The 23,227-nt window shown below is 64.5% G+C and overlaps 1 long non-coding RNA gene across 1 annotated transcript; it reads right to left on the reverse strand.

Annotated features, from left to right (window-relative positions):
• Window positions 1–203: 203 nt before the first annotated feature.
• Window positions 204–18,334, reverse strand: LOC123393193. The gene is made up of 2 exons (XR_006607912.1): window positions 2,800–18,334; window positions 204–1,157 (listed from the first exon to the last, which is right to left on the reverse strand). It is a non-coding gene; the product is annotated as an uncharacterized LOC123393193 (long non-coding RNA).
• Window positions 18,335–23,227: the final 4,893 nt, after the last annotated feature.

Genomic DNA, 23,227 nt, shown 5'->3' on the forward strand with positions numbered 1-23,227 from the left:
AGGCAGGGCCCTGAGGGCGGCCCTGGGACAGGACAGAAGCAGGCCTACGGCCCCCCCGCCCCAGCGCCTGGATCCCGCCGCACCAGCCCCAGCCTGGCGAACGGAGCACGGGCCGGCCGCGCTGGACCTCTGCCCGCGGGCGGAGTGAAAAAGCCCGTGTGGGTTCTTCCCGTCTGCTTATTCGTGCCGTGCTAACACACAAATCAGGAAATGCACATTTTATGGGCTTTAAATGCACCACGCAGCGGCGTCAAGTACATTCGCGGTGTTTCTGTCTGGTGTCAGACCTCTGGACACTCGCCTGGAGAAAGTCGTGCATCTTGGCCAGAGGCCACGGGGAGCGGCGGGCAGTCCCTGCCGCCCGTCACCCGCCCGGCCGCTGCGCAGCCCGTTCCCTCCCGGCAAGCCCCACCCGTGTTTACTTTCTCCAGGCTGCCCGGGGAAACTCCAACCCGGCCCCCCAGGGCCAGCTCGAGGGAGAACATTCCAGTGCTGCAAACCTCGGGCTCCCCAAGGACGTGAGCCTGGGGACACTCTAGGGTGTGCTAGCTGGTGGGGGATGGGAAAGCATCTGCTCTGCTCTCGACCTGGGGCACCGGGGGCCAGCAGGTCACCTTCCCCAGCCACTCCTGGGCATCCTGGCTGCCACCCGAGGCCCAGGAATTTTCCAGGAGAGGAGCTGGACTCCAGGTAGGTGGGGAGGGTGGGGTGCCCGTGTGCCTGTGGCTCTTTGTGACAGGGGGTGCACTGACCGGGGCTGCGGGCACTGCCTCCAGACCAGACGCCCGCCAGGCTGCAGAACCCAGACTTTCTCCAGCACCTGCTCCCTGGCCGCAGGCCAGGGTCCAAATACACAAGCTTCCTTCCCAGAGACGAGTTTCTGTTTCTGCATAACGGAGCTGCTCTCTCCAGTCCCGCCGCGAATCCATCCACCCACACAAACGTGAACAGACGCTCATAATTCTGCAGAGGCAGGTGACCCCAACGAGCCTCGGTGGCCTTGGGTCAGGAGAGCTACTGTCCAGCACACGGCACTGGCCACCTGCCTTCCCTTTTCTGGAGCCAGACGGACATCGGGGGTGGCCGTGGGGTGGGTGAGGACGGGGGCCTTCTGGTTCCTCTTTGTCCACACCAAGGCTCATACCAGAATCTTCTTTCTGGCCATAAAATAACGGGAGAGATTAGCCACAGCCACACCCGCCCCTTCAAGCCGGCACGTGCCAGCTTTCTTATGTGAGGTGTTTTCCCCTCTCCAGGAACCCAAATGAAGGTCCGGCCCCTCCCTCTGCACTCAGCACACCTCCCGGCCGCCCTCACCCCGGGGAAGGGCCCGTGCGTCCCCGGCTGGCGGGACGGCGTCGGGCGTGCAGGCAGCATCCAGGTGCACGGGGCGAACCCGGTCGCCGCTGTGAGGTCTGACCACCCGTGCGGACGTGCACGGCTCCCGCCCACCTCTTCACGGCTCTGAACCTCGATGCCGAAGTGAAGCTGTCACTTAGTGCTGCTGTGGGTTTGATCTGGGGACGCTGTCCCGAAGCATGGGCGACACCGGGCTTCCTGTCACAGCCCCACACGGGAGCACACGCTGTGCTCGGAGGGACACACCTTCCACTTGGGGCCTGGCGGTCAGCAGCCCGGCCGGCTGCTCCCGGCTCCCGTCCCGAGGGAGCCCCGTGGAGAGCCGCGTGGGAAAACCTGCACGTGGAGGACACGCAGGACTCGCGGGGCTGGAGCACGGACGGCCCCGGGCACCGGTGGGGGCAGCACCGGGCAGGTGGGAACCCGGCCTGGAGCTGGCTCGGCTGGGCCACCCCGGGAGCACACGGGGTCTCCCACAGGCAGGTGTAAAGATGCGTCCTCCGAGTTCCTCCCGAGCTGGTCATCTCACGGGAATCCAATGGTGTCCCTCTAATGGTGACACATCGCACTCCTGGCCCCAAGGGGAGGCTGCCTCAGGAGGAGGCGACGTGCCCTACGGCTGAATGGGAGTCAGGGGCCTTCCTCGCCTGAGTGAGGCCCCCACAGCATTGGTCGTCCAGCTGTCCTCTGCCAGGGGCTTGAGACCCACTTTCCATGGGGCCAGAGAACCTGCCCAGGCCACTAATGTATCTCCTCCCTGGTCCCAGGTGCCGGGACACCGGGTGCACCCTGGGGTTAGACGCGTGGAGGAGCGGGAGGCCCATGCCACAGCGGGGACGGAGTACGGGGCGCCCACTGTCCACTCACACCCATCCCAGCACCCAGAGGCTGTGGGGTCTGTGGAGGAAACAGCCTGTTCCTGTCCCGGGAGTGGGGAAGCACCAGCTGCCGGGCGGGATTCAGAGCCCTCACCCTGTGGACGGCCCCGCCTTCCAGCCTCGCTGACCCCAGCCCAGGGCACAGGGCGCTCTGGCCAGCAAGGTGGCGGGGTGCCCGCCCCTGGTTTACGGCCCGTGTCTGGCTGCAGGGTTTGCCGGGGCAGGACGCTGCCCTCTGCCCTCCACTCGGTGCCGCCCACAGCTCACTTCCTCCCAGCCAGGCCTGTCTCAGGGTCAGGCTCCCACGCGGAGAAATGGAAAGCCAGGGCAAGTCCCCTGTCGCTTCCCAGGAAAGTCCCCACGGAGCCCCACTCCCGCCCGACATTTCCACGAGGCTCAGTTTAGCCCGAGCAGGAAAGGGGATTTCTCTCTCCTGAGAACCCGAGAGTCTGACAGGCAGCCCCTAGTGTGGCTCCTGGGAGAGGGGCCCTTGGCGGCTGGGCTGCCCAAGAAGAGGCAAGGGGTACCCTGCATGCCCCAGCACGGGGCGCTGGAGCCCCACCTGCCTCACACCTTCCAGAACGTTCCTGGGGCAACAGGGTCTGCAGGTACCTTCCAGGAGCCAGAGGCCCCTGTGGAAAGGGGACTAGAAGCAGGGATATTTGGGGTCAGGGCAAGGCGATGGAACAGAACAGGATGGAATCCTGGGCTCCAGCCATTGTGACGGCCCCTAGGGACCCGCTCCGGGGACAGCTCCTGGAGAGCCAGACACGCGTGCGGGAGACGTGCTGGGCCCTCCTCCCCTCAGCCCTGGCCTCACGGCGTCCCTGGAGCCTTGTAAGCCTCCTAAGTCAGCCCTCCCAGACCCTTCACCACCAGAGTCTCTCTCCCATCCCCCAATGGCCTTTCCTTTGCTCCTTCAAGTTCAAGGAGTCTGTGGGGCTTTAAACCGACTTTCATCCAACGAGCCCAAGACGGGCGTCCATGCTGTGCTAGGCCTCTCCCTGCACAGGCCCTGCACGGGGGAGGAGGCGTGGGGACAGCCCGTGCCAAGGCCCTGGAGCAGAAAGGTGCTTGGAGATCAGAGCTCTGAGCTCGAAGAGGTCGAGGTCCCCATGCAGGCAGGGCGGGGCATGGCCTCGAGGGATGGCCCTTCAGAGTGTGACGCACCCCACCCCGGGCGTGAAGAGACACCTGCTTGTGCCTCCCAGGAGGCCAGGTGTACCCTCCTGGTCCTGCTGGAGCCTGCACTCTCGCCGCCGACCTGGTGACTGCACTTTCACACGGGGTTTCCCCAGGGACTGTGTCTGTGGCGAGGACTCTGACCAGGAAATTCCCAGAGAACAGTCGGCGAGGGAGAACTGGCCTCAGGCCAGGCCGGGCAAGGTCAGGCCCGAGGAGCCGTGGGCTCCCGCAGCGCCCAGGGCAGGAGAGCGCGGCATCCCTGCATCAGCACAGGCCTCCCCCCCAGGGACGGCACTCGTCTGCCCGTGTGCGGCCAGCCCGCGGTCATACAGTGACCTTCCGGAACGCGGGCTGGCCCGTGGGGCCAGGGGACAGCAGACTCGCTGTGGCCAGCGAGGGGCAGGAGGCAAAACAAGGGTGACCAGGCCCCGGATGGCAGGTCACTGTCTGGGAAGCGACCCCAACCCTGCAGGCAGGTCACTGTCTGGGAAGCGACCCCAACCCTGCAGGCAGGTCACTGTCTGGGAAGCGAGCCCAACCCTGCAGGCAGGTCACTGTCTGGGAAGCGACCCCAACCCTGCAGGCAGGAGGACCCGCCAGGGAAGGAGGGTAGTCGCAGAGCAGGGCACAGCGTGCGCAGGGCTCTGGCGCTCCAGGTCACTTGCTGCCCCGCCGGCGGGTGCAGGAGGGAGCGTGTCGGGTCGGGCAGGCGGCCGTGCAGGGAGGGGCTCTGAGCTGGGGAGGGCGCAGGAACCTGGGTGGGGGCGCAGAGAAGTCTAGAGGCAGGGAACCCCGAGAGGGGAAGAGAGGCCCAGGGGTGCCCCAAGGGGAGGGGCCACACCCTGGCCTTACTTAGAATCGACAGCGCCTGGAGTGAAGGAGGCCCGTGGAGTCGGTCCATTCCATCCCCACCGCCGCCCTGCACCAGAGGTCCCAGCCCTGCCCGCTGTGCCCCAGGCTGGTCGGCGCTGGTGAGGACAGGGCGGGCCGTGAGACCTCACTCCAGATCCCAGCACGGAAGCCCAGTCAAGTTCACGCGCCAGTGCCAGCAGCCACCCATTCCCGCGTCCTGGCTCAGTCCTGGGGGCTCCGGAGACAGCGTGGCATGAGGGGCCACGGCTGGGGCGCGGGGCGCTGGTGCACCGGGGCTTCCTGTCCACGTCTGCGAATGCGCTCTCACTCTCCTGAGACCCGCACGCCTGGGGTCATCATCGTGAAGGGAGCGCGGGGTCTGAGAAGGGGGCATAGAAGGGCACAGGGGTGCTGGACCCCTGGGCGGAGCCCCCCACCTTCGGGGCGCTGAGCTCAGGGGAGAGGAAGCCGGGGCCTCCCGGCCACCCCGCTGCAGGCCGGCAGCGGTGGGCAGCTAGTTCCCGCCCCAGGCTGCCCTCGGATGCTGCCTGACCTCCATGTGCCTCCTTTTTCCAGGCAGGGCCTCCCGAAGCCGCTCCACCGGCCCCACAGCAGACAGCCAGCCTTCTAGTCCCTGCCCTTGAGGTCGGGGACCCCCAGACAAGCGGGGCCCACACGGAACACATGTGTGCTCTCCCAAAGTGACTGCACCGACCAGAGTCCCCACTGCAGTATCCTCTCCCACTGGGCCCGGGACATGGGGTCCTCTCTGACCTCCGGCCCCCACCCCGCTGGGGCCACCCCCTCCCACACGCCCCACTGCTGCTTCTCTTCCAGGAAAGACTCCAAAGTTGGCCTCCCAGGCCCCAGTGTCATCTCAGATGTACCCTGGCAAGCACCCAACCCCCGTCACCCCCAGAATGAGCGGCCCAGCGCCCCTCATCTCTGCCGGCTGGCATTCTCGGCCCCGCCGGCCACAGCGGGCCCCCTCCTCCTGCACCGCAGCTTGGCGACCCTCCACAGCCGCTAAGGGACACTCCAGATGCCATTCCACATGTCCTCCGCGCTCTGGCCCCCCGGCAGCGCCCCAGGGCCTCCGACAGAGCTCAGCCCCCGGCCCCACGACCGCCCTGTGCCTCAGCCTCCGGGCGCCTCTCCTCGACGTTGCGCACCTGCCTGCCCCTCCCGCCTGTGCCCAGGGTGGCGTCCACTCGCGGGCAGGGACGGGGGACCCGGCCCTGTTCTCTGGAGCCTGCTGACAACCCGGCCACGTCGTCACGTCCCAACACCGTCTGCACCCCGCGCCTGCCGCCCTGGACTAACCTGCCCTGACCTCCCGGCGCCTCCGGAAATAGCTTCTTCACTCTCCCCACTTCACAGGCAAGGATGCAGAGGCCCCGACCGCTGGGCAGCCCGCCCGGGGCCACACAGTGTGGAGAACGGAGCTCGCACAGAGTGAAGCGGCCCCTCGCCGGGCCAGGCCGACTCAGGAAATGCCCCCAAAGGACAGCAGCTTGGGGGAGGAAAGCCCAGGCCACCCACGTGCTCCTGTCAACACAGACCGAGGAGGCCAGAGGGGCGGATGTGGCCGGGTGGGCAGCCGGGCAGTCGTGGACACGCGTTCCCATGACCGCCAGCCCCCATGAGGGCAGCTGAGAGCCCGGGACCCCGGGAGGGCCTGCTGCCTCTGTGCACGGACCCCAAGGGAGCCCCGGAGCACGCGTGTGGCAGCCACCAGCCGGGGGAGCCGGTGACGCGGCTGCTGCCCGTTGCGTGGGAGCTTCGCAGGACAGGGAGGAGGTGACAGGCTGATGGACGCGCGGGGGTGCCCTGCACCCGCAGGGGCTGAGCAGGGGCTGAGTCAAAATAGTTTCAAGGTTCAAAAAAGAAAGTCCATGTGCAAGGTACTGCTCTTGGTACTTCGAGGAAACAGCTAAATTTCCATAATCCCCAGCCACTAACACACCTGCTGAGACGCGTGTCCGTGCACCACGCGTGTGCCCTGGGCTGGCGGCCCTGGCAGGGGCGGCAGGGGAGGAGCCGGGCCCGGGAGCTCGAGGAAACCTGCCAGGCTCGGGGCTGCGGCTGCGGAACCAGGCCTCCCAGAGACCCGGCGACTGAGTAATACGGCAACTTTCTTAGAAACCGAGAGTTTCAGAATGTGATGGAGGCGCCCAGATACACCACGGTGGGGTCTGCAGCCCTGCCGGCGTGAGGTTCAACACGGAAACCGTCGGGTGCTCGCCAGGGTCCGGAAGCCTCCGCTGCACGTCCCGTGCCTGACAGCCGCGGGGCCCTTGGAGAATCCGGAGGGTGCGCCGCCCGGCCCATGTGGGCTGCCTGGGACCGGATGTGCAGCGTCCGCGGAAGGACCCGGGGAAGCGGCGAATCCAGGCCCGCAACGGGCCAGGTGAGGTGGGAGCGAGGGTGCCAGGCACCTGGCATGGGCCCGACGGCCACCTCGGAGTGGAGCCGAGGGCGCGCTGAGCTCTGCCCGGAATCAGGGCTGGGGTTCGCCTCTAACACCCTGAAGGAATAAAAACTCAGAGAGTTGCTTTATTAAATCTAAATCGGGAACCAACCCAGAAAAGCAAGAGGCTGGAAAGAAGGAACCTGAAGGGGGGACTCTTCCTCGCGGAGGAAGGCCAGCCAGTCACCAGGGTGCCCACAAGCCCAGAACTCGGTCCCCCGCGGCCCCTGCTGTGATCCCCGCCTCATCCTGGGACTGAGGGGGAGCAGAGGCCACCGGGAGGGGCCACTAGGGGCTGCGGCAGGGAGGGGTCACAGCACGCGGCCTGGAGGCCAGAGTTGGGGTCCCACGCCCGGCACCTGCCCCCTGGGAGCAAACACCCGCAGCACCGGTTAAGGTAGACCCACCTCCCAGGTTACAGGAAGCCGGGGAGGGGCCGGCCGGCCAGCCGGGGACCCCGAGGGGCAGCGGGACCCAGAGTGCGGGTCACCGTCTGCAGCAAAGGGTACGTCCTCGGGAGTGGGGTCCAGGCCCAGACACACTGGGAGCCATTGCGGACCAGGAGGCATCCAGGGAGCAGCAGATCCAGGGCCACAGGCTCTCCTGCGGAAGTTCTACAGCAGGGAGCCCGTGAGGACGTCCCCTCAGCCCAGGACAAGTGTGCGAATGTCCACAGCTTCCCCAACAGCAGGTCCAAACCGATGGACGCGCCGGGAGGGTGAGAGGCAAAGCGGAGGCCCTCACGGCTCTCTCGGGGAGAAGGTGCGGGTGCTCGCCGCCTCCCGGCCTTGAACTTTCCGGCACACATGGCACAACGGCCGCTGCACACACCGTGCGGATGGCCGCTGCGCAGAGCGTGGAGCCGCACACGGTTCAGCCGCCGTGGATGCACCATTGCGGTTCCTCAAACACCTAACGCGCCGTTGGCCTGTGACCCAGAAACCCCACGTTCCTCCACCAGAAGCGAAAGCAGATCTCAGAGACGCGTCCGCACGGCCCAGCCTTCAGCAGCGTCCCTCGTGGCGGCGGCCGGGATGCGGGGAACAGCCCACAGGGCGTCTGGGGAGAAGGGAGAGGCCCGCTGCGCCGTGACGGAGCGTCAGCCTCCACGGGGGACGAGGCCCGGCCCCTGCTGCCACTCAGAGGCGCCTCGAGGGCCACCTGGAGGGAGACATGCCAGCCCCCGAGGCCACGTGCGCTGTGGTCCACTCCCCGGAGGCCGCCGGGGGCGCGAGGGCTGGACAGAGGGCACGGGGTGGGTGGGGGGCGTCACCTCCTGGGCCAGGGCTCCGCGGGGAGCTGGAGAGGCCTGGACGCGGGCAGTGGGGACGCTGCCCGACGGCGTGAAGGGGCTGAGACCCACGGAAATGGGCGTTTACAATGGCCAAACTGGCCCGACGCGGATCGGCCGCAAGCGGAACCGGTTCAGGAAATCGTCTTGACAATGAAGCGTGGGGACAGTCTCCTGAGTTCAGACCCAGACACCCCAGGCACGTCACCCCTGCGCGTGGGGAGGGGCTGGAAGGGGACGGGGCCCCTCGCCGCTCCTGTTGCGGGCGGCCGCGGGGCTGGGGTGGAGGGACTTCCCCTCCGTCCCAGGCCAACAGCTGCCCGCTCAGTCATCCTGAAATTCAGGCCTCCCAGAACTTCCTGAATATTTCCTGAGACCGTGGCCTCAGACTTTCAGGTCCGAGAGGGGCCGACACGGGCCTGGGACGGGCGAAGTCAGGCACCCCTGTTCCAGGTGTTGTCGGGGTTTCTTCCCACTTCTCTGTAGGGGGACTTGGGCCCTTCCCCTGGCTCGCCCCAACCCTGGAGGAGGGGTCACAGCCCCAGGACCACACGCAGGGTGCCCGGTGCGGGGGCGTGGGGTCAGCCAGGCAAATGCTGCCCACCAGGCGGGGTGCCCTCATGGCTGCTGTCCCAGCGCTGTCCTGCTGAGGGGCCCCTGCTGCCCCACCCACTCACCCCGGGGCTGTCCCCAGGCAGCAAGGGCCTCCCTGCCCCTCTGGACACACCCTGTCCTCCAGCGGCAAAGGGACAGGACAGATGCACAGTGTGAGAGGTCTGCGTGACACCCAGCACCGACGGGGTGACCCAATGCTGTGGGGTGCAGGGCAGGGGGTCGCTGGAAGAGGCAGACCCTGGAAACCGTAGGGGCTGACATGTCCCTTTGCCCCCACAAGTTCGGGGGCCCCACTGAGCCAGGTGGCCCCAGCCCAGGAGAGGTAGAGGGGACAGGGCTCCCAGGAGGGACAGCCCCAAGGTGACTCCCAATGGGTCATGGCACGGCTTTGAGGACAGACAGCCCTGGTGTGGTCCTGGGTCTGAGCCCCGTGCACAGGCCGGGCTCCCTGTGGGTTGAGCTCGGCGGCTCTACGGGCACACGATCAGGCAGCAGAGAGGGTCTGTGCCCCACAGACAGGGACAGTGCGTGGTCTGAGGGCCACACTCCGGGGGCCGGACAGGAGGCCTGGCATGGACATCGTCCGTGAGGAACCACCGGGACCCCGGCATGGGCCAGGACATGTGCACTCAGTGGTCACCCCCGGCAAACTCCTGCTGCGAGCAAATGGGGTGCAGGTTCCCCGCCTGTCCCGGGCCTGGCAGGGGGAGGCACGTGGGACTCCTGGCGGCGGAGATGGGCGTGGAGGTGCTGGGGATGCAACATCTCGCGGTGTTGGGGCAAGGGGGCGTGGCTGGACGCGGCTGGATGGGGGTGGGGGTGAGGGACTCCACAGGGACAGACCCCAAAGCCCCAGGCAGAGCCCAGCGTGCGGAGATGCGAGCTTAGAGGTGAGAACACGTCGAGTCACACAAGGAGGAGGAACACGTCGAGTCTCTCCCTGCCGCAAAGGCACACACGCGGTGAACACCGGGCCAGGGCTGAGGCTGGGTTTGGAGGTGGCAGGAGCACGCAGGGCAGGGGCGTACTGGAGAGTGGGGACACGGGTCAGGAGGAGTCGGAGGAGCTGTCTTCCTGCTGTCAGGCACCTCGGTCTGCAGAAGCTTCCAGAATGAGTCTGAGGGAGAAGGGACGTGGAGGGCCAGGGCCTGGCATGGCCGCCTGCACCTCCAGAAAGGCCCCAGGAGCCCCACAGTGCCGAGCGCCTCCCACAACCCGGGTCTGGGTGCTCCCACCTGCACCGCGTCAGCAGGAAGGTGGGCCGTGACACACGCGGTGACGGCCCCCCTGCTGAAGCCATGCTCCGCTCAGCCCGGGTTCTGACCCAGCTGCCGCCCTGGGTTCTGAGAGCTGAGCCCACCTTCCCCTACCGACCGGCCACCCACCCGTCCAGGGGAGGTCCCATGAGCGTGCTGAGCACCTGGCAGGACCCTCTACCCAAGACACAGCCGAGCCCAGGGAGTGCAGAGGGAACGCGCTGTGGGGACTCCCACCATCAGCCACCGGCTACGGCCACCGCCACGGCCACAGCCGAGGCAGCCGTGAGTGGGGCTTCCCAGGAGAAGGGCATCTCGCCACAGAAGCCCCCAGGGAAGGCCCTGGGGACCCTCCTGCCCGAGGCCATGCAGTGGGAGGGCCCCGAAGCATCCATGAGACCCCAGCTCCCACCCCAAGACTCTGCACAGCAACGTGGGGGTCGACGCCCCTGGCCTTGGTTCCGTGACCCGTTTGAGAAAGTGCCCGGAAGGAGCAGTCCCGGGACCAGAACGTTGCTTGTAACCTCATTTAGTTTTCATCGTTTTAAAGACCGACTGACAGCGGGAGTGGAGGCCAGGGAGAGAGAAACCCAGGCGGACTTCACACTGGGGACAAGCCCGACGCGGGGCTGGATCCCACCACCCTGAGCCGAAACCAACAGAGGCTCCACCCACGCGGCCCCCCCAGGCGCCACCCCCACTTTACTTTAACCAGGAGAAGCTGCAAACCACCCCACCGTCTGTTCAAACGAGGGTCCTGAGAAGGCGCCGGGGGCTGCTCACTCGTCGGGAAGGAACGGCGACAGTGCACTGGGCCTGGACACGAGCTGCCCAGCATGCCACAGTGACCAGGTCCGCGAGCGTCCCCCTGTGCCCCGGGCAGGGCCGCTCCGCTCACAGGCCACCCCGGACGGGCCTTCCCTCCTCTCCGTCCCCACGCGCTGGCCTTGGTGGGCTCATCCTCGTCGGGACCAGAGGAACCGTCTGGGTTAACTACAGGCTTTTCTATGGGGACAGGAAGTGGCACCTCCACCTCCAGGAGGGGCAGGCTGCCCACTGCCCACGCTCGCAGCCAGCATGGCCTCCTGGGAGCCTCACGACGGGGAGCACGGGCCAAGCCCCAGAGCTCGGGCTGGAGGCCAACGTCCACTCTCCCTGCCAGACACCCACAGGGACACGCCTCGGGGGCGCCACACCGTCCTGGCGTGCGCTGTCCTTCCTGCTGTCAGTCTTTGCAGGGGTGGTGGGGGGAGAGGGCAGGAGCTCACCAAATCGAATGTCAGACATAGCAGAAACATGCACATCTGGGCCTCTGTGGCCCAGGGGACAAGCAGAAGTGACCACCCAGACCTGGGGCCTGGCCACCGGCAGCAAGCGCCGGGCTGAGGGGGCTCACCTGCGGCCTCCCTCGGCAGCCCGACTCGGCCCTATGCGACCACCGTGCCAGGGCCCAGCTTGGGACCCGAAGATGCTGTGGCTGTTCCCTCCTCCAAAGTGACTCATCTGCTAAAGGAGTGACCTTTTAGACCCATTAAAGCACTTTCAATAAAAGCTGGTCCCTGGCTGGAAATCCCCCTCAAAATCCCCTAGAGGGAACAACTTCCTCCACCGAGACAGCTGTGGGCCGTGACGTCCACATCACCTGCCGGCTCTGCACCGGTGCTGGGGGTCCTGTCCCGGAGAAGCGGCCAGCAGGCGGGACAACCAGGTTGCCGGAGGGATGGCTTCCCGCAGACCCCTCCCCCCACTGAGGGGCCCCGGGCACGCTCAGGCTCCAGCCACCAGCACGGGGCTCCTGTCTAGGCTGGGAGGCACTCGGGGCCGGGAGGGGTAAGGAGACCCTGCTCCCCTTGCCCTGGAGGCAGCCCGAGGCTAATGCCCCCTCCAGAGCCCTGTGACCCAACCTCCACCTGCACAGCCCTCCTCCACAAACCCCCGGCCCCCCTCTCAGGCTGGCTCTGGAGAAGTGGTCTGGGGTGGCCAGCTGGGGACCCCATGGGCAGAGCACCCCCCACCACAGCGGGGCAGCCACGAGGGAAGGCGGAGGGGTCTGGGGTGAGCTGGCCATCCACGGCTCGTCCGGACGCCTCCACCACGCTCACCGACAGAGGACCCTGGGCCCAGCTCAGGAGGGTTTCCATGAACCGGAACAGGTTCCCGAACCCACCACAGCCCAGACTGGATGAGTCCCTAGCAGCAGGCAGGGGGCTGCTGGGTGGGTGATGAGGGGCCTGGGGCCCTGGCGTGGCCCCACGGGGCTGACTGCCCTCACGGCCACTAAACCATACAGTGACTCTGACGTGTCCTTTCCCAAATCACAAACAACAATCCACATACCCCTGAAAGCCTGCAGACTCAGGGACACCAGTGCCCTCCTGGCTGCACATCCTGCCCCTGGGGGCTGTCGCAGGGTCCCAGTCGGCTGCCTCCCATGGCCCCCGAAACACGCCGAGCTCTGCGAGGCGGGGCTTAACCCCCGTGGTCACCAGCTTCACTCCGCCTCTGTATGGACTTAAAAACCAACAAAAGATGGTCTTGTGGGCTGAATGGTCTCCCTGGTGTCCGTGTGTGGAAGCCTGGGCCCCCAGGATGAGATGGCGGACACGGGGCCTCAACAGAGGGGATCTGGTTAAAGGGCAGTCCAGGGGAGGAGCCCTATACCTGTCGGACCATGTCCTAGGAGGGACGGACAGATGAGCAGAGGACAGCCGTGTCTCCCAGCCAGGGAGAGGCCTTGGGGCAGCAGCCTGCCCGCCTGGGCCTCAGATCAGCCTCTAGGACCGGGGCAAGGGCCCGCCGTGTGACGTGCCAGTCTGTGCTGGGGGCTGCGGCCGCCCACGACGTGACACAGGTGGGCTCCTGCGTTCCCCCAGACCGTGTCTTCCCCAGGCCGGGAGCGGGTCCCTCCTGGCGGAGAGTCTGAGGGCATCCGTGGGCCCCCAGCCATGTGCACGGAGCCCAAGGTGGACACAGAAACTTCTGGAGACACGTTTCACAGCGCTTCCTGTTTCGGGCCAGGCCAGAAGCACCATGGGACGCTTCAGGAGAAACATTTCAGTACTTCTGCTATCTGACCGCAGCCCCAACCAGGAAGCGCGGCGAAGCATGAAAACGCAAATGCTGGAGGCAACACTGAACAGAGAGATGTCCACGTTACCGAAGACTCCGTGATTTTTCCCGAGTCCCTGCTGTGCCCCACTGCCCCGCAGAGCGCCCTTTCCTGCCGCGGCCCCGAGTGAGGGCCACGCTGGGCGCAAGCACGGGGCGGGAAGACGGGGCCGCGGCAAGCGCGGGTGGTGGCGTCCACGTGGGGGAGGAATGGACTGGGGTCCAGAGCCGTCGGGTGCCCGGGGTCCGTGGTGCTCGGCGGCCACCAGCAGAGAGCTGGACGTCCTCTCAGGGGAGCCCTGACTGCATGACCGTCAGCCAGAGTCACGGGGACACGAGGGCCAGGCAGCACCCTGGGAGCGTCTGGGTCCCCGGTGCCTCTCCCTGCAGCCATACGGCCTCTGGAGGGGCTCTCACCGTGCACCGGTTTCTCTCATGCGCGAGATCCCGGCGCCCCGTGATGGGCGGTGTCCCCTCCCCCACCCCATACAAATCCATCCTGGCATCCTAAGCCCCAGCACCCGCGGAAGTGACCTTATTTGGAAATGGGGTCTTTGCAGATGGGATGAAGCTCAAATGAGGTCACTAGGGTTGGGCTCTCATGTCCTTCTACAACGGGGAGGTGCGGACGCGGGCTCACGGTGGGGGTGCCATGTGACCATGCGGGCAGCAATCGGGAGACGCTCCCGTGAGCCAAGGAGCCCCAGAGCTGCCCACAGCCCCCCGGCCCCCATGACCTCCAGACGGTGAGGAGGAGTGTGCCGTGTTGTCCACGCTGGCCTGTCACCAGCAGCTCGAGGACGGCACCGCGCCTGGGTCACAGGCGTGCCGTGAAGACTCCATGGGATCAAACACGTACGGCGTCTGGCACGTGGGGGCCCACTGGGGGGAATGTGGTCATGTGCGCCTCAGGGGCCCAGGAACTGGAAGGTTCTGGAAAGCCTGAAGGCAGGCAGGCAAGTGTGAGCAGATCCCTAAGCCTGACCCCAGGAAACAAGGGCCGTGCACCTGGGCCTGAGGGCACAGCAGACCCTGAGGGCTCCCTGGAAAGGGCCTCAGCAGCAGATGCAGGACAACTGTGACCCAAGCGCATCTGTGTTTGCAGAGTCTCGGTTTGTAAAGCACCGATGTGGCTGTGACCCCACCTGCCCCTCAGAAGCACCTGGACGGAAGGGTGCCGGCGGCTGTGAGGACAGGTCAGGTAGGACCCCCACCAGCTGTGGGCCCACCACCCTGGGTGTCCCTGAGTCCTGGGCCACCGCGCTCGTCCCCACGGATCACAGAGGCTCTGAAGCAGGCCCCTGGCTCATCTGGGTCATGTCCTGTCAGGACCTTTCTGGCTTCCTGCTGAGCACGTCCAGCCCCCACGAGTTCAGCCCCTCCAGGGCGAGAAGGAGGGTCCTAGGAGCTGCGCAAAGCTCTTCTGAGCGAGGCAGAGGTGGGGTGGGAGGCCCGGCCTGTGGCTGCCCAGGAAGGGCCTATGGTCAGAAGTGCCATCCACACTGTCCCTCTCCCTGGCTGTCCCCCGCATGATTCTGTGCTGCTGGGCCACGGGTCTGGGTCTCTGCACGACCGGCTGGTGCTCCTCTCCTGGGGCTGCCCTGGCTTCTAGGAGAAAAACTCACTCTGCGAAGTCATCGGGGCACACATTACCGTGGACGCCGTGCCTGCGGGCTGGCCTGGGCCTGACATCGGCTCACACACACGCACTCACCCCTGCTCGCGTGTGCGACACGTCCTGCCTGCACACGCCTTATGTGCTGATGTGCATACCACCGCACACATCTACACGTGTCCCCATGCTCACATGCCCCTACCTGCTTGTGCACGCACACCACACACACCTACACATGCAGGTGCACATGTGCACACTCCGCCACCCTGGTCCCTGGGAGGCCTGGGAACATAGGCTCTCACCTCTGCTTCTCTGTGGCCACAGCAGTTTTGGGACTTGCCCGATGCCACCCCGAGTGGGGTCAGGAGTCGGGCCACTGGCCCACACCAGCCCAGGGACAGGAGGAGCCCCAGGTCCTGGGCAGTGCGCTGGCAGCCACGGGCACAGGCTCTCAGCACACCGGCAGCAGCAGCTGATCATGGGGTGAGCCTGGGTCCCTCCGGGGCCCCAGCTTTCACCCTGTCTATTCAGTCCTCAGAGACGGACGTCTGCCGCCCTCTCTGGTGTCCCCAGCAACATGCTCCTGGCCCCCAAGGCGACACCCCCAGAGCACACGCGTGCCTGGGAGGAGCACAGGGCTCGGGGCCGACAGGAGCCCTGCAGCCACGTGACGGGTATGTGGGGGAGCCGGGCCTGCCTCGTTGGGGCATCTGCTCTAGAGAGCCCCTCTGCACACACGCGTGGGCCCTGAGCACACGAACACCTCGGGTTCTTCTGCTCCGCCCCCAACGCCGGCTTTCTTCTTGGACAGTGGTTCCAGCTTTCATCCGGGACCCCTGGAGCCCCCAGCCCCTCCCCCCACATCCCAGGGCTGTGCCTGCGTCTCTAGCTGCGGTGTGGACGGTCCCTGGATGCTGCCACCCGGGGGGCTCAGTGGGGGTCCCCCAGGCTTCCCAGCGGGGTGTCTGCCGGCCAGAGGACCTCCCGTTCGGCAGCCGCCTGACAATAAATGAACGATACCCACAGGGTCACGACGGGGGCCCCGGGGCACTTGGTGTCCAGCACAGCACATGGGCAGCGAGAGCAAAACCACTGCTAAGTGACCCCCGAGGCCAAGAGCGGCTCCTTGGGGAGCAGCATAGATGAGGCCCAGCCAGAAGCCCTCAAGAGCACCCACACGCTCTGGCCCGGCGGTTATCGGAGCACCACCATGTGGCCAGGACGTGCAGGAGTCGGAACCGCGTGCTGCTGGCGGTAGCGCTAAGGGAGGCAGCCACGGGGCACGACCGTCGGGGGGGCCTCGAGAAACCAAACACAGAACTGCGGCATGACGCGGGAATCCCCCCCCGGGCCCACTCCAAAGAACCGGTCAGCCACCTGGCGCCCGACACCCACGTCAGCACCCACGTCCACAGCGGCACTGCGCATGAAGCCCAGCAGTGAGGCCACCCGATGTCTGTCACCCATCGGCGATGACCGGACCAACGGAACGGTACCATCCAGCCGACTGAAGGAAGGACGGTCTGACACCTGTGACAACGCGGTGCACCCTGAGGACACCACGCTCGGGGACGTCCGCCAATCACCAAACATGAGCACAGCGTGGCTCCCTCCTGCGAGGTGCTTGAGCAGCAGAGTTCAGGCACAGAGGGCGGGGGGGAGCTGGGGGCTGCGGCGGGGGTGGGGAGTTGGCACTTCCCGGGGACAGAGGCCCCGCTCAGGAAGACGAGATGGATGTTGGAGGTGGGCAGTGGGGAAGGCTGTGCCCCAGCCTGAACGCACTGACCACTGGCAGCCTGGCCGCGGGTCCCTCCAGCAGCATCCGGGGCCCCGAGCTTGGTGGGGGTGCTGTGTACACATGGCACGTTGCGGGGAGGGGTGGGGCATGGGCCCAGCACCCCTGGGCAGGTGGACCGTTCTCCCAGGAAGCTGCCGCCCACCCGGCCCGCGGTGCACCGTGGAGCCCAGGCCTCTCCTGCACCCCAGGCCTGTTCTGCCACCACCCACGTGGACAGGCAAGAGCCTGTGAGACCAGCTGACTTGGCCCTGTCCCGCGTGGGCAGCCTGGTGAGGAAAGGCTCACCGGGGGCAGCCGCCAAAGTGCCGGCCTGAGTTCACTCGTGCAGCCCACGGCACTCAGTGCTGACCCCGTGTGGGCCTCACAGCGGGCCCCATGCAGGGAGTTCGGCCTGAGGCACAGACCCCGGGGTGCAGGCAGCCCGCCTCTCACCCAGCCGGGCCTCATGTCTATCCGTTGCCTCTTCTGATAACAAACAGCCCCAAAACTTAGTGGCTTAAAACTCTATCTGTTCACAGTTCTGTGAGCCTGCACCTGGGCTGCCCATGTGCCTGTGGCCATCGGTGCAGCTGTCAGACGTAGACACCCCAGCTGGCCACTCGGAGCGGGACCTCGGGCTCTCCTGCTCCATCTCTAGGAGCCCCCACCTCCCGCCCACTCCGCCCTGCACAGCTGCAGCCCTGTCCCCGGCCGCCAGGTCCCTCCCTCGCCACCCGCCCACTCCTTTCTCACACAGAGGAAGCGGCAGCCTTCCAGATGTGACGAGAACCCGTGAGATGGTCCGGAGCCACGCAGCCTTCCCGCAGCAGCGCTGCCGAGAGAGCACCGCATGCGTGCTGGCCAGGTCTGCTCCACTGGAGCCGTCTCCACCAGGCCTCGGCGCAGGGCGGGTTCACGGCAAGACGCCAAAACCTGCAGCCAGGCCCGTCAGAGCTGCGTCGCGGAGGAGCAAGATAACGTCCCCAAAGAAGCTGGAGGAAAAACACCTTCACAACCGTGTTGCTGAGAGTGACAGACACCCTGTGAGCCAGGAGACTGCGGGGGAAGACTCAGGAGCGCTGCGAGACAAAACCCACCAACCCCCATTCCTCACCCTCTGAAACTGTGTCCCAAACATGAAGGAGAAGCAAAGACTTTGTCCCCCGGGAATGACAGGGATCCGCCAGCAGACCCGCCTTCCAGCAATTCCCCGAGAAGGAAAGGAACTTTGATCCATGCCGGGGAAGGAGAGTAAGTGACGGGTGAGTAAAAATCTGCTTTTCTTCTTCTTACTCGATCAGCAGTCCCTCCAAGTAACAGCTACGACGGCCGTCAGCGGTCAAGGTCAGTGACGGAGGACAAAGAACGGTATTGCATGGTAACAAGAGGGTCAGTCCTTCCAGAAGACAGAATGGTCCTTAGCACGCATGCACCTGACAACAGAGCGTCAAGCTACGCGAGGCGGGGGGTGACAGAACTGCTGGTGGAAACAGATGAACCCGCTACCACGGCGGGGACGCCCGTGCCCGGCTCAGAGGACAGACCCAGCACGCAGGAAATCCGCAAGGACACAATGGAACTCAATGCCACCATCCGCCAATGGGACAGAAGTCACAGACCATCGCACCGAGCAGCAGCGGGATAGGCGTTCCTCTCAGGCTCACGGGGCAACGCTAAGACAGACCGTGTTCCGGGCCGCGCGCCTCAGTACATTTATGGGAAGAGAAACCATACAATGTCTGCTCTCAGAGCACAGTGCGATTCAGCCAGAAACCAGTATCTGAAAGGGAACTGGGAAATCCCTACAAACTTGGAGACTCAACAACATGCCGCTAGAGAAAACATGGACCAAAGAAGAAGTCTCAGGAGAAATTTAAAAATATCTGGAACTGAAAAAAAAAAAAAATCAAAATATAATTTAATCAAAACACAACTTGGCGCCTGGGAGGCTCAGTCCATCAAGCGACTGCCTTCGGCTTGGGTCATGATCTCAGGGTCCTGGGATTGAGCCCCACATGGGGCTCCCCCTCCTCTCTGTTCCTGCTCACTCTCTCTCTCGCTATCTGTGTCTCTGTCAAAGAAATAAAATCTTTTTAAAAAGGGTACAATTAAAAATAAGTGTGTAGGATGCAGCAAAAGCAGTGGTCAGAGGGAAATTTATAGCATCGGATCCATGTTAGAAAAACGATCTAAATGAATCATCTGAGCTTCCACCTTAGAAAACCTGAGAAAAGAAAACATGCTATAAATGCAAAGCCAACAAAAACAATACACAATAAAAATCAGAGCAGAAATCAATGAAATAGAAAAAAAAAAGCCAACGAAACCAAGAGTTGTTTTCTGGGAGAGTCCAGTATGGGTCCCTGGACACGGAAAGTATGATGACCCAATACCACAAGCGACTCGATGCCCACTTGATTCAGAGACTTGGGTAAAATGGACGTGCTCCTTGAGAGACACACTCTGTAGAGCCCTCTACCTGTTTGTTTGTTTGTTTTTTAGGATTTTATTTATTTATTTCACAGACAGAGATCACAAGCAGGCAGAGAGGCAGAGACAGAGAGAGGGGAAAGCAGGCTCCCTGCTGAGCAGAGAGTCCGATACGGGACTCGATCCCAGGACCCTGAGATCATGACCTGAGCCGAAGGCAGAGAGGCTTAACCCATTGAGCCACCCAGGCGCCCCTTCCTCTACCTGGTCTTAAAGAGAAACTGAGTCACTACTTGATAACCTTCCAAAACAGAAGGTACCAGGCCCTGATGCGTTTACTGGTGAGTTCTACCAAATACTTAAGGAAGAAATTATACCAAAGCCAGATAAAGACAAGAAAACTAGAGGCCAATACCTCTCATGAACACAGATGCAAAATCTTCAACAAAATATTAGCAAACTAAACCCAAGAAAGTGCAAATTGGGATTTACGCTAGGTATGCAAGGATGGCTCAACATTTGGAAAAAAAAAATAATGGAGTCTATCACATCAGCAGATTAGGAAGGAAAATCATCTGATCATATCAATGGACGCAGAGGAAGCAGCTGGCAAGTTCCAACACCACGTCATGATAAACTGTCAGAAAATCAGAGAGAGAGGAAGCTCCTCCGCGTGATCAAGACCACGTACGGACCCTCCTGCCAACACACTAACGGTGAGAAAGTCGAGGCTTTCCGCGGAGGCCGGACGACGGCAAGGACGTCCCCCCCCTTTTCAGCGTTGTGCCGGACGGCCTTGCTAACACATAAGGTAAGAAATAAAATAAAAGGCATACAGATTGGAAAAGAAAAAACAAAACTGTCTTTGCTCACAGAGGACACGACTATCTCCGCAGAAAATGCAAACACGGCAACACAGAGCCCTCGTGAACTGAGCGATCGTAGCCACACTGCGGAGTACGAGGTTAACACACAACACACTGCTAAGAGGAACAAGTCAAGACACCTGACCCCACCCGACTCCAAGATTTACCGCAAAGCCACAGTCGTCGAGGCGGTGTGGCGTGGGGTGGGCAGTGTTGGTGACAGCACAGGTCAGTGCATCAGCGGAACAGAAGAGTCCAGAAGGAGCCACACAGACACACCCAACGGACCTTCGACACAGGAGCACGCGCAGTGCGGTGGGGAAACGGTCTGTTCGACAGATGGGGCCAAGCGACAGGACACCCGCAGCAAAGACACGGACTCAAACGTGTCACAGCCTTGAATGTAAGAAGTGGAACCATAAGCCTCCTGGGAGACAACAGAGAAAACCCAGATGGCCCCAGTGGTGAGGGCTTCGTGGACACAAGACCGAAGCTACGAGCCGGGAGAACAGGCCGATGCGCTAGAAGTCCTTAACAGCGACGGCAGCGGCACTGCCTCACGCGCCGCAGCAGGAGAGCTACAGGCGGGAGAAGCAACGCAGGACACGGGTCTGAACAAAGCCTAAAACACACAAGGATTTTCTAGATTCAACAAAATGAAGAACACACTTTAAAATCGGCAAAAAACCCAAAGGACACTTTGAAAAATATACGAGTGTATGAGAAGCTACTCCACGTCCCAGGACACCAGGGAGATGAAGCTCAAACAGCGGCGACACCGCTGCACCCCTCCGAGAGCGGCCACGGTCTGGCGAGGACGGGAGCGCCCGGAGCGCCCGGGCACGGCTGCGGGGAAAGCAGGTGGTGCCGCCACCTCGGAAGGTTTGGTGGTTTCTCCCAAGACGAAACCTGCTCTTCCCACCCGACCCGGCGATCGCACTCCCTGAGGTCCCCCACGGCGGACGGGAACACACGCCCCCACAGAAACCCGCACACGAGGGCGGCGGCAGCTCCGTGCGTAACTGCCAACCCCTGGAAGCCACCCAGGGGCCCTCCAGCGGGTGGACGGACACGGGAACTGTCCCTCCAGCCGTGGGAGGGTGTTCAGCACGAAGAGGACATGAGCCATCCCGCCATGAGGGAACACTGGAGGGACCGTGAGTGCGTGTCACTGAGTGACAGGAGCCGGTCTGAGACGGCTGCGGCCCGTATGATCCCAGCGACAGGACTCTGTGGCGAAGGCACCGTTGTGGGGCCGGTGACAGGCCGTGTTGCGGGGCGGGGGGAGGAGGGACGAATGGGCGGAGCACGGCAGACGGGGAGGGCAGAGGACTCTGAGACCCCGCAGCGGTGGATGCCCGTCCCTATGCAGCCGTCCCAACGCACAGAACGCCCGCCCCGAGAGGGACCCCCGCCCCGAGAGGGACCCTCCCGTGAACAACGGACTCTGGGGGATGACGACGTGTCCGTGTGGGCTCACTCATGGGACCAGACACACGACTCGGGTGCGGGATGCGGACAGTGGGGGAGGCTGTGCCCGTGTGGGGACAGCGGCTGTATGTGAAATCTCTGTATTTTCCTGTGAAACCTAAAAGTGCTCCGAAAACTGAAGTCGGTATAAAACGCACCAGAGTGCCACCAAGGGAAGCCCCGCGGAGGAAAGAAACGGAGAGAGGCAGGTGCTCCCAGCGGTGGGGATGGGCGAGGAGGGGACCCTGGAGCTGGGCTGAGGGCAGACGCGCGGATGGGGCTCTGCACGGACCCCATGACTGGCAGCCTCAGGCCTTGAGCACCCACCAGCAGGTTCATGCTGAGCCCACCACCCTGGGGGTTCCTGGCATCTGCTCTCCTGGGGCCCCTGGCCCATGGAGACGGCACCTGAGAAACCAAAACCACGTACACGTCAGCAGGCCAGGGCCGGCGGCAAGGCGAGGTGAGGAGACACTCCCACAAACACACTCCTCGGCCCGGCCTCTGTGTCAAGGCGTTTCCAGGGACCACCAGCCACGGTCTGGTCATGGACACCAGGCCCATCGCCCGTGCCCTCTGCCCCACCGGCACCCGGGGCGCCCCTGAACCCACTCTCTGGCCGTTCCTGCTGGGCCTCCATCCGGCACGCTCTTCACACACAGCCTCATCCTGTCCACCTGGGCCTCCCCTTCCCCCGCCAGCTGTGGGACAGCGCCCGGCATTCAGGAGGCACCGGTCGTTGCCAACCCCTGGCCGGCTCTCTCTGGGCCCTCCCGGCGCGTCGGGTCTCCTTCCCCAGCACAGGCCCGAGCACCGGTCTGCCTGCCTGACCTCCCGCCCCGCAGGGCTGCGGCGAAGCTGCGTGAGCGGGTGCCGGGACCTCTGGTGCACGGAAGCCACGCACACCCGCGTCCTCGTCACCTCGGGGGGACCGGGAGAGGAAAGCAAGACGGGCGTGTGCCCTTCTGAACCGGCGATCAGACGCCTCATCCTTCCGAGAAGCCCCAGGACGGAGGACGAGGACGACGGCCACAGGCAGGGAACCACGTGAACGCTACCGGCCCTGAGCCGCTCCGCGGGCCCCGTGCTCGCGCCCCTTCCCTCCCCGCGTACCTGCCCCTCCAGAGAAGCCCAGCAGAGGAGGGGACCCCGTCAGCCCGTTTCCCGAGAGTGGCTCTGGGTCCCGCAGCGCCCGACATCACCCACGCCCTGCGGAGACCCGAGGGGGCAGGTAGGGCTCCGGCGGCGCCAGTGGCTGCCGTGAGCGGGACCCGCCGAACGCCTCTCTGCTGCGGGGCACGTCCCGCGTGTCTAGAAGACGTCCAAGTGCAGGCAGACGGGCTCCTCCTCACCAATCACTGACGAGCACGTGGCTGGCAGACAACAGAGAACCCGGGGAAGGCCTTCCCGGCCCGAGCGCGTCAGCCTCCACGGAGCACCACACACCAGGAAGGGCCGCGGGCGCACGGCAGCCCATCGAGGCCCTTGAAGAAAAGGCCAACGGGAGAAGGCACATGTGCCCGCCGGAGGGCACGCCAGCACAACGCACACGAACTCCGATGGTCAGTAGGACGCCGGCCACGTGCTCGGCTGCAGCAGACCGCCCAGGGCCAGACACGGCGGACAGAAAGGGGACTGGTGACAGCAGCCATCAGAGACACCAGAGGAAACCTCGCCCACTGAGGCCAGGCTCCAAAGCCCCTACCGCCCGGTGGCACCAACGGGACACAGCACCCCACATGCCCGTGAACACGCCCACACCTGCCGGAGCACTCACGAAGGCAGTGCTCACGCGACACGGGAAAGCTGCGGAGGGGCCCACGGGGGAGCACATCAACGAAGGAAAGCCACACGGGAAGGGTCCCTGTGCCCGGACCCCAGTGTGCTCGGCCCTGGTGGGGGCGGGGAGGGCCTCTGCCCTGTGGTCCCACCGCGGTGTTGGCCGGGACCTTCCTGAGCTGCACACCTGGGGGCCAGGCACTTCTCCCTACACACACGCGTGCACACACGTGAAAAGGGTCTCGAAGCGTTTCTCAGGAAGGAAATAGTGTTCCA

This window comes from Mustela putorius, unplaced genomic scaffold (assembly GCF_011764305.1).
Source record: "Mustela putorius furo isolate JIRA1106 unplaced genomic scaffold, ASM1176430v1.1 tig00000765_pilon_pilon_pilon, whole genome shotgun sequence".
Classification (NCBI taxonomy): domain Eukaryota; kingdom Metazoa; phylum Chordata; class Mammalia; order Carnivora; family Mustelidae; genus Mustela; species Mustela putorius.